Source organism: Lithobates pipiens, unplaced genomic scaffold, assembly GCF_037356315.1.
Source record: "Lithobates pipiens isolate NorthernLeopardFrog02 unplaced genomic scaffold, aLitPip1_a1.2 Scaffold_13, whole genome shotgun sequence".
Classification (NCBI taxonomy): Eukaryota; Metazoa; Chordata; class Amphibia; order Anura; family Ranidae; genus Lithobates; species Lithobates pipiens.
In genome coordinates this window covers 331,003,415-331,014,377 of record NW_027507718.1, presented here as the reverse complement: position 1 = coordinate 331,014,377, position 10,963 = coordinate 331,003,415, and positions in this window count along the sequence as shown.

Here is a 10,963-nt window from a genome sequence, read left to right as displayed (position 1 = left end):
AAGGGTTTACAACCACTTTAAGGGCGTAAGCCGTGGAAATAAGTAAGATACTCAGTTTTGCAAACAGAAGTCCTTGATACCAGGTTGACCCTGACATCCCTGACAACATCCAGGCAATGTAGGAAATCTTCCTTGGCAAGTTTTGAAGCAGGACATAGGGAAGGGAGGTGGAAAGAAGAGACTGCCTTGGGGAGAAAAGAAGACCCTAGTCTCAAGACCACCTTATATCTGTCAAATAGAAGAAATGGCTCTTTGCAAGAAAGGACTGCCAGCTCAGAAATACGCCCAACAGACATAATGGCCAACCAGAGGTCTCCCAAAGGAATATCTCTAATCACCCGAGAAGATCAAACAGTAAATACTTAAAGTAGTTAAAGAGGAGTTTCCATAAAATTTTTTATTTTAAGTCAGCAGCTACAAATACTGCAGCTGCTGACTTTTACTAATCTGACATTTACCTGTTCCAGGGTCCAGCGATGCGGGGAGATCGGATCCCCACTCGTCCCCCCCTCCGCTCGGCGGCACCGCCATTGCAACTGTGGGCACAGCCGGGCACCCACTGCGCATGCGCGAGCGGCGATGCTCGCTGTGACTGGCTGCGCAGTCATCTGGGACCTGTCACGTGTCCCAGATGACTGACAGGAGGGATGGGGTAGAGCTGAGCCCTTTCTGTGCCGAGGGGAAGTGATGTCACCAGCCCAGCACTGAAGGAGGCAGACTACGAGGGACCCCCTAGCAACAGGCATTTAGAGGTGAGTTAAAAAAAAAAATTCCAAATGTTTTTTGTTTTTAGGAATATTAATGATTTTTTTTTTTTCTGTGCAACACCACTTTAATGTGACACTAAACCCTCTTGTTTTATTATCTGATGAGCATGGAACTATCTCAGCCTTTATTTTGATCTGTAGTTTCCATGTTGCTGTACACATCACCAGCCATGACACAAAGCATTTGGACTTAAAAGTCCAGTTGAGAGCTCACACAAGCACACTGGCAACTGCGATAGTTTATCATCAGAGACATGCCTTGAATGTAGCATACACTGCTCATGCACTAACAGACATAATAAAAATTAGAACATTGCATAAAACAGACATAATAAACATGAAAACACTGCAGAAAACAGCAATAATATGTTTGTATAAAGATTTAATTACATGTATTGAGCATTTCTTTTGGGAAACAGTTAAATTGGTAGGTTTAGTTCCACTTACATTTTTTTAAACATCAAAAGTTTTAAGAAGGTTTAAAACAGAAAGCCTTCCTTGAATGCTGTAACTTTGCACTATTTGTCATCTATGTTGTTTTGTTTTAAGATATTGCTATCAGATATGGCATATTGCTAAAATGGTTTCTTTGTTAAGATAAAAAAAAACGATGGGGAGCAGCCCTGAAGGTGCTATTTAAATGCTTCAGTGAGTAAACCTTTGGCTTGATAAAGGAGCATAATAGAGGGAAAGCATACAAGCTCAAAAATATCATCTTCCCTTTTAAAGTGGTTGTAAACCCTTACAACACACTTTGACCTACAGGTAAGCCTAGATTAAGGCTTACCTGTAGGTCCAAGAAATATCTATACATATAAACCTATACTGTTTAGGAGATATTTGCCCGAAGACAGGCACCGCAGTCTACGGCGCATGCGCCGTAGACAGCGGCGCACAGGCGCACTGAGCGCGGCATTTCCAATGACGGAGCTGTCACGCGTGTCGGCTACCGCGTGCATGCGCGGGAGTGATGTCATTGCGGCTTCGCCGAATGACAGTGGTGGAGCTGCGAGACCCCACTGAGAAGATGGATGTGCTGGACTACAGGGGACAGCGGTGACATCGCTGGCTCCTGTGTCAGGTAAGTGACACATAATGGACTACTATGCGATGCATAGTAGTCCATTATGCTTTGCCATTGCAGGGAATGAAAGAGGAAGTAAACTCATCAGTGTTTACTTCCTCTTTAATGCTTAAGATTTTTGTAGCCATATTATTGCCCTTGCAACAGCATAGTTGAATACTGTCTGTGAGACTTTTTATATTTGCAGTAACAGATACATTTTCAGGATACTCCAAAAGCTTGTTTTGAAACTTTTTCTGGTATTGCAAATGAAAAAAGTAGCATAGATGGTAAATGTCTTTTTGAAACAAAGGGTGAAAAAAAATGGAAAATTCCTATCAAAATACTTACCATAATTTTCCTTTCCTGATGGACTCCATGGCAGCAACGTGTGGGTTAAGTCCCGCCTCCACTACCCAATAGGACACTACTCCCATAAATCTTTGCTCCCTGCCCCTGGCCGTGTTCGGTAACTAGGCTACTCCAGCCATTTGGGAGGGAACTCCTGCTGCCATGGAGTCCATCAGGAAAGGAAAATTTCGGTATTTTGATAGGAATTTTCCATTTTCCTGACAGACTCCATGGCAGCAACGTGTGGGAAATAATTCGCCAAACACACCCGGGTGGGCAAAATGCTGAACAAAAAGATTTATTTAACACTGTCAGCCGACAGGACTTTCAAACCAAAATCAACAGAGGATAAGGATGCTGGCTCAACACAATAGTGAGACATGAAGGTATGAATTGAAGACCAGGAGGCCGCTCTGCAGATTACTTCAGGCACAACATGACGAGAAGCCGCCCATGAGGTTGAGAGACTTCTGGTAGAGTGAGCTGTAACCACCTCATGAGGAGCCAAATCCTTCTCTCTATAAGCACATTGGATTGCCTGCACCACCCAAGCAGCGATGGATCTAACGTAGGCCTTAGAGCCTCTATTTTTCCCATTAAACAACACGAAGAGGAAGTCAGATTGACGAAAAGAAGCTGTAACATCCAGATATTGTTTTAGAGTAACTCCCAAATCAAGTGAATGTGGATCTTCTAGCAGAATTGAAGGTAGGAAGAGTGATTTCCAGGTTTTCATGGAAAACAGAGGTAACCTTGGGATTTGTCCCCAACATCGGAATTAGGACTACCCTATCTGGAAAGAAGGTGAGAAAGGGTTCCTTTGCACCTAGAGACTGAATTTTGGAGATTCTCTTCGCCGAAGTTATGGCTACCAGGAAAGAGGTTTTAAGGGTTAATTCCCTGACTGAGAGAGTTTCGTCAAGTTGAGAGAAGAAATCTAGAACCAATGGAAGATCCCATTTGGGAAATCTAGGCTTCCTTTGTGGCCTAAGCCTGACTGCTCCTTTGAAAAATTGTTGGACCAAGGGATGATTGGCCCATGCGACTCCAGAAAAAGCAGAAATTTCTGATACCTGGACACGGAGAGAACTAACTGAAAGGGAGATATCCAATCCTGACTGTAAGAAGCTTAAAACGTCCCGAACTGCCAGGGTATTACAGGAACTGGACCTTGAAGACAAGTGACTTGTAAACTTCGCGCAAATTCTCTCATATACCTGGTTGGTACTACTTCTTCGTGCACTAAGAAGAGTGGGAAGGACTTCTTCAGGACAGCCTAATGCCTTCAACCGTCCCCTTTCAAAAACCAAGCCTTTAGGCGCAGGTGATCCGGGAAAGGATGTAATCTCGACCCCTGGATGGTAAAGGAATTGGATCCCTGACACTGAGGAGCATCAGAAGCGGAAACCAGGGTCTGTTGGGCCAATAAGGGATTATGGCTATCACTTCTGCTGTCTCTGACCTGAGTCTCCTCAGGAACTGATGAATGATAGGAGTTGGTGGGAAGGCATAGGCCCTGTGGAACCACCATTTCTCCGTCAAGGCGTCCACCCCGTAGGCTTGAGGATCCCTGTACCTTGAGTAGTACCTCTCCAGTTTTTTGTTGCAGGGAAAGGCAAACAGGTAGACTTCCGGGGAGAGCCCCAGCATCAGGATCCAATTGAACACTTCCTCGTGAAGAGACCACTCGTTGTTTCTAGAAGTATCTGGGAAAGAAAGTCTGCCTGAACATTCTGAATCTCCGGAACATATGTTGCTGTCAGATCCATCAGGTTCCTCTGAGCCCAGATCATGATTGGTTCCACCTCCTGGAGAAGGGATAGACTTCGGGTACCCCCTTGCCTTCTTATGTACACTACTGCTGTGGTATTGTCTAGCCTGAGTAAGACCGAGGCTCCTGAAATCAGATGCCGAAAGGCTAGCAGAGCTTGAAAGGCTGCCCTTAATTCCAAGATGTTTGACACCGTCCTTCTGGAGGGGAGAACCCAGGTGCCCTGAGCAACTTCCACCAGACAGTGGGCGCCCCAGCCTCTGTTGCTGGCATCCGTCGTTATGGTTACCCATGAGATGGGGAGAATGGAATGGCAATTGCAGAGATTTTCCCGATGGAGCCACCATGGAAGGGAGTTCCTCATGGATAAGGTGATCCGAATCAGCTGGGTTTTGTTGCCTGACCATTGATGAAGGAAACCCTTCTGAAAGGGCCTCATCCTCCACTGTGCCCACCTCACCATTGGAATTGTCGCTACCATAGTGCCTATAATTTTCTAGCACTGGAGAGGCTGGAGATGAGAGGCAGAGAGGGCCGGACGGATTCTGTCCCTGACCACTGACAACTTCTCTTATGGTAATGAGATGGTGCCTCTGACCGTATTGAATAGGGCCCCTAAGAACACCAGCAACTGAGATGGGTCCAGCTGACTCTTCTCTAAGTTCAATATCCACCCGAACTCCTGTAGGGTGGAGATGACCTGCTCTCTGTGTACCAGAAGTTGATCCTTGTCTTGAGCCAACAGCAGAAGGTCATCTAGGTAGTGATGTAGACGAATCCCTTTGGTCCTCAGAAGAGCCACCACTGCCAACAGGACTTTTGAAAATACACGCAGAAAAGTTGATAGCCGAAGGGAAGGTACGTGAATTGAAAATGGCGTTCGCCCATGGAGAAGCGGAGATACTGCTGATAATTTTCTGCAACTGGGACATGAAAATAGGCGTCCTTGAGGTCTATGGAGACCATCCAGTCCCCTGCTTGAACAGATTGTTGAATTGTGGATAATGTCTCCATCTTGAACTTTTCTTTTTTGATAAAACTGTTCAAGTGAGTTAGATCTATGACCGGCCTCCAGGCCCTGCTCTTTTTCTGGACCATAAAGAGAGGAGAGTAGATTCCCATGCCTCGCTAATTGACTGGGACATGGATAAAGGCGCCTTGAGCCAACAAAGATTCCACGTAGGCTAGAAGAATTAGCCTTTTTTCTTCTAAAGCCAGAAGAGAGGTGGGGACCCATCTGAGCCTGGGAGATTCCTTGAAGGTCCAAACATGACCTGAGGAGACCGTCTTGACGGTCCAGAAGTCTTGGATCGAGGCCGCACAGGCATGGCAAAAGTGGAACAGACGAGCCCCCATCTGACCTGTCTGAGCGGGCCCAACCTCAAAAGGATTTAGTCGGTTCCCTCTCTCCTTTTGAATCACTTTTTTTTTATTTAAAAGAGGATTGTCTTGATTTCCAGGACCTGAAGAATTCACGTTCCAGCCTGTAACTGCGAGCTTCCCTAGCTCGTTCCTGGTACTGTCTCTTTGGAAAAGACCTTCTCTGGGCTTGCAAACGCCGGTCCTGGGGAAGGAACCCCGACCTCCAACCAGTGGCTCGGGTAATAGCCTCATATAACTTATTGCCGAAAAGGGAGGACCCCTCAAAGGGGATGCGGCACCATACTTGTTTTGAGGTTGGGTCCGCCAGCCAAAGACGGAGCCACAGAGCCCGCTTGGTCGTAACAGAAGAAAGCATCACCCGAGCCACCAGGCGTATGATGTCGATAGAGGCCTCCCCAAGAAAGGCGGAGGCCAGCCTAAGTTCTTGGATAAGCGAGCTCCTAGCCGTACCTTCAGAGATATTCCTGAGCGTCTCATCTACACTATCCGTCCATACCTCCATTGCTTTGGACATAGCGGCCAGAGCTAACGCTGGCTTACAGGCCATTCCTGCTGTGAGATACACTCTCTTCAAATCAACGTCAATCCGTCTGTCCAGAACATCCTTAAAAGAAACAGTATCCTCTAAGGGAAGTGTCACATGTTTCACCAGCCTCATGACTGCTGCGTCTACCAATGGTGCTGACTCCAAATGCTTCACCTCTTCCTCCTTGAAGGGATAGAGTTTCGAAACAGCATAGAATTTTTCTTCTCCACCTTGCCCCATTCATCTGTGATAATCTCACCTAGCTCAGAGATAAAAGGAAAATTAACCCGTTCCTTCTTTAATTGTTTAAAGAATTTTCTCTGTTTGGAATGAGCAGCCACAGAATCTTTCCAGTTCAGAGTCTCTCTAACGGCTCTGACCAGAGGAGGAAGTAGAACGAAATCAAAACCCACACAGGGATCACTTTCATCAGAGTCACTGTCAGATATGGCAGCTGAGGGGTGGCTATGCACAGAGGATTCCCAAGTATCCTGCAGCTGAGTCTCCCACCCTGGAAAATGTGACGGCTCTGCCGGAGGACCATAGGACTGGCCCTCAATATTTCTGAGGGACTCCTTAACAACCTTTTCCACCAGGGTTTTAAGTTGTTGATCCGCGTCACCCCTTTCATTGGAAGCCTTGGCATAGCAAAGATCGCACAAAGATTTTCCTGCCGGTACATGAGCTCTACACCCCCAACAGGCACTAGCTGAGTGACTGGATTGAGCCCTTGAGGAATGCAATCCTCACTACGGTGTCCTGATCTTGAGGAGGAACCGTACTGTTTTGATTTGGAAGAGGAGTGGCAGTGATGCGACTTGGAAGAGTCGCTCCCTCTGTGAGAGCTGCGATGCTGTTCTGACCTGGAAGGGCTGAAACAGGAACAAGACAAGAAACCACAAGAAACAAGATATCAGGACAAAGCTAACAGATATACACCCCTCCCCCACCAGACCTTCAGGCGATCATTAAAAATACCTCTTATGAGAGGGCTGGCCACAGACAGGCGGCAGAGAATCTATGTCCTCATCGATATCCATACACGCTAAAAAGATGACAAGGGATCAGTGCAAGGGACAGGGAAGGGATAGCCACCCTGTCCCAGAATGCCATTTACCAATAGATGCAACACAGAGGCAGGGGGAAGTCACCGCAACAGCCCGCAAGCATTCCCAAAGCTTGCAGACTAATTCCCAGTTTAAATAGCCCGCCCCTGTGATGTCATCGCCGTGCCTGTGCGCCAGCGCAAAATAGTGGCAATTTGCCGCTATCGCGCATGCGCGAAACCACGCCTCGATTTCAATCCGCACTCGCGCATGTGCAGTACGGCCGAGAACGCAAACCCGTAAGTAGAACGGCGGCTGGAACGCGGAAAAACCAGCCGCCATGCCTGCACATACAAACAAACAAAAAAAACTAGGACAGATAAAAAGATAACACAAACTGCTGCCAAAATGAACCATAGAACCTCTCCCCACTCCCACCATGATAGATCACTCTGCCAAAGGTAAGGTAAGATGAAACTGGACTTTCCAGGGGTCAAAACAGGTCACCTGCTAATAGCTGGCTATCCGACTAATGCGCAGCCTGCCTGCCAGTGGCCAGGACATGGGCTTCTTCACAGCGCCTCTTCCACTGCTTCTCCATACCCTGCTAATAGCTAGGGCTTAGCGGAGTAATGCAACTTTACAGACCCAGAGTCGTAGACCGGCCGACCTCGATCGTGGGAATGACAGATCTTCAGGTAGAAAGACCACCTTTGGGTCTTTCGGAGGAGGACAAAAAAAGAACACGGCCAGGGACAGGGAGCAAAGATTTATGGGAGTAGTGTCCTATAGGGTAGTGGAGGCGGGACTTAACCCACACGTTGCTGCCATGAAGTCTGTCAGGAAAAACTTTTTACTCCACCCTTATACCTAATCTATGGCGGTTATTTACTAAAGGAAAATCCACTTTGCACTGCAAATGCACTTGAAATTGCACTGAAAGTGCACTTGGAAGTAAAGTCGCTGTAGATCCGAAGGGGAAATGCAAGGAAAATAAAAAACAGCATTTTAGCTTGTACATGATTGGATGATAAAATCAGCAGAGCTTGCACTCATTTCAGATCGACCCCTTAGATTTAGAGCAACTGCACTTCCAAGTGCACTTGCAGTGCAAAGTGGATTTGCTTTTCGTAAATAACCCCCTATATGTTTTAAATTTAAGATATCTACCTAAAAGTCTCAATTATCTTACTAACCATCTCTAATCATGTGACAGACCAGATCCTGGGTATTCTTTCTATGGTGTGGGAGGGTCCAGTGTACAATGCCCGCAAGACTTCCTGATGATGTGGATGCTGCACCTTGACTGCTGGAAGAGTCCATCACAGGGTCCCTGAATTTTTTTGGTTTCTAAAATACTTTGGTTACAAAATTGTGTAAATATTAAATTTTTCTCCTTCACAGATGTGCGCTGATAAGGCTGCAGTGACGGGCACTGGTAGGCTGCACCGATGGGCATTGATGAGGCTGTACTGATGTGGTGGCACTGATTGGCACTGATGAGGAGGCATTCATTTGCAGCACTGATAGGCACTGATATGCAACACTGATGGGCAATGATAGGGGGCACTGATATGCAGCACTGATGGGCACTTATAGGTGGCACTGATGGGCAGCCTTTATGGGCACTGATAGGTGGCACTAATAGGCGGCACTGATGAGGAGGCACTGACAGGCATCACTGATGGACACTGAAAAACAGCACTGATGGGCACTGATTGGCACAACTGGTGAGCACCGATTGGCATCACAGGTGGGCATCACCTGTGGGCATTGGCAGGCATCGCTGATGGGACTGCACTGATAATCGATGCACTGCCAGGAGACCCGCTTATCGGCTGTCTACTACTCATATGCTGTCAGTGTGAGTAGATGCATGCTGATAACCAGCACTTCCTATTTACACTGGGATCAGCTGTGATCGGACTAGCACACAGACGGGCGGATTGTCCGCCGGACTGCCGAGCTGACTTAATTGAGATGACTTAATTTTTCAGTGTCTGCCCCGCCTCCCTACATTCTCTCTCTCTGGATAGGCGGGGCAGGATGGGGCGGTCCAGATAGGATGTAATTGCGGTAACGCCGCCCAAGTAATGGGAACAGCGTTACCATGAGGGGAAGAGTAATCCGTTAGATTACTCGTTACCTTCTAAAGTAACTGCATTAATTAACTCAGTTTATTTTAACTGAGTTACTTACATCACTGTCCATATGTATATCATGCCCCCCTAGTTCATATTCACCTTAACTTCTGCTGAATGCTGTCGACTGAAGGGGCATGCTTGAAAGTCCTGCCTACAACTGTGGTCATTTAGCCTAACATCAGCCTGTTCTGCAAAGGTAAGCAATTTAGTGTGGGGGAGGGTAGTTTGGGGTGTGCAGAGGTAGGGAGAGAAGGAATTACAGTTTGGGGTACACAGGTGAGCAAGGAGGGGTATAGAAGGTGGGTGCAAAGATGAGTAGAGGAAGCAGGGAGAGTTAAAGGGGAGGGGAAATAGAGTGGAGAGGATGGGGGAAGTTTGGGGTGCAGAAGTTAGCAGGGATTTTATAATGCAATGATGTACTGTCAAGGTGGATAAAGATGTAGGTAGCGTGTAGGGCAGCCCATTCATTTCAATGGGTTGCTCTATGCACTAGAAATGCGGAAGAAAGTCCCTAACCCTTTTTCATAATTACACTGTGCCAAGACACATGTCAGCAGATGCGTGAGGGTTTCATTAACAATTAATGGAACTGCTGTGTATCTACTAAAGGACAGCACATTTCTGTGAAGGGGGGGGGGCAAGAAAGTCTTTGCCCAGGGTCCAATCAGTATTAAAGATGGCCCTGACTATGGAACCCCCCGCTCGGCCATCATTTTGCTAAAGGCCGGGCAGGTGTTAAAAATCATCCATGCTGTCTGAGACTTATACACAAATCCTTATAATACATTTACAGTATGTAGCTTTGCTGTGTAGCTTATTGCTCCTTGTAGGCTGTTATTGAAGATGACAAATAACAAAAATATTATTCTATAAGATCACTGTACATAAAGTAAATTGTGAATTTGATAATAAAGCTTGCCATTGTACACATTTTTTCTACTTATTTATCTGTGAATGTTTTTTTTTTTCTGTTTCACACTAGCCATTTTTAACTATGTGTTTTAGACACACTGGACCTTTAATGTGAAAGTTGTATAAGGTTTAAAATATTAAGATAACTTTAATTCATTGTGGAATTGCAATTACAATGATGTCATTAAGCAGTTTTTTACAGTGTTTCCAGTGAGTAAAAAGACATTGAAAATTGCCAGGAGCGGAAACAAAACATAATAGGAATTTTCCTGGAAAGTGGAAAATCATAGGCAACAAACTAATGATTGCTCTGAGAAAATAGGGTGGAGTTACAGAAATGTGTATAATTAAGCATTACACTAAACGTAAAACAAAAAGATTGGTAACCTTGAACAGCCTTGAGGGCATGCAAGAAAGTGCGTAATACTTGGCTATACGTAGCACAAATTTATTCACAAAATTATAGTTAGGATCCTAGTTTTCTGTATCAGTTTAAAGAATATGAATATGAAACATGTACCAGAATGTTTGCAATAAATTCAGATCATGCACTGTAAAATCTCCATACATGACATTAATATATTGTATTGACAGTCGTTATATAGTTAATTTGTTTACATACAGCAGTGATTCTCAACCAGGGTTTCCATGGAACCCTAGGATTCTTCCAAAAGTTGCTAGGGGTGCCTTCAGCATTGAAATTTCTGCCTCTCAGATAAGTTCCCACTGACACCATTGATCTTTTTAGCTATCTGTAAGGAGGTAATTCTTCCCAATGACCACAAGTGTAAGGACTATTCTTACCACTGACCATCGCACTATTGTATCATGAGTTGTAGATTTCTAATTTTTAGCAGGGGTTTCCCAAGACCGGAAAAACTATTTGAAGGCTTCCTCTGTGTTGAAAAGGTTGAGAAAGGCTGACATACAGTATGGGGGTTAATTACAAAAGGCAAATCCACTTTGCACTACAAGTGCAAACTACAAGGACAAAGTGCAC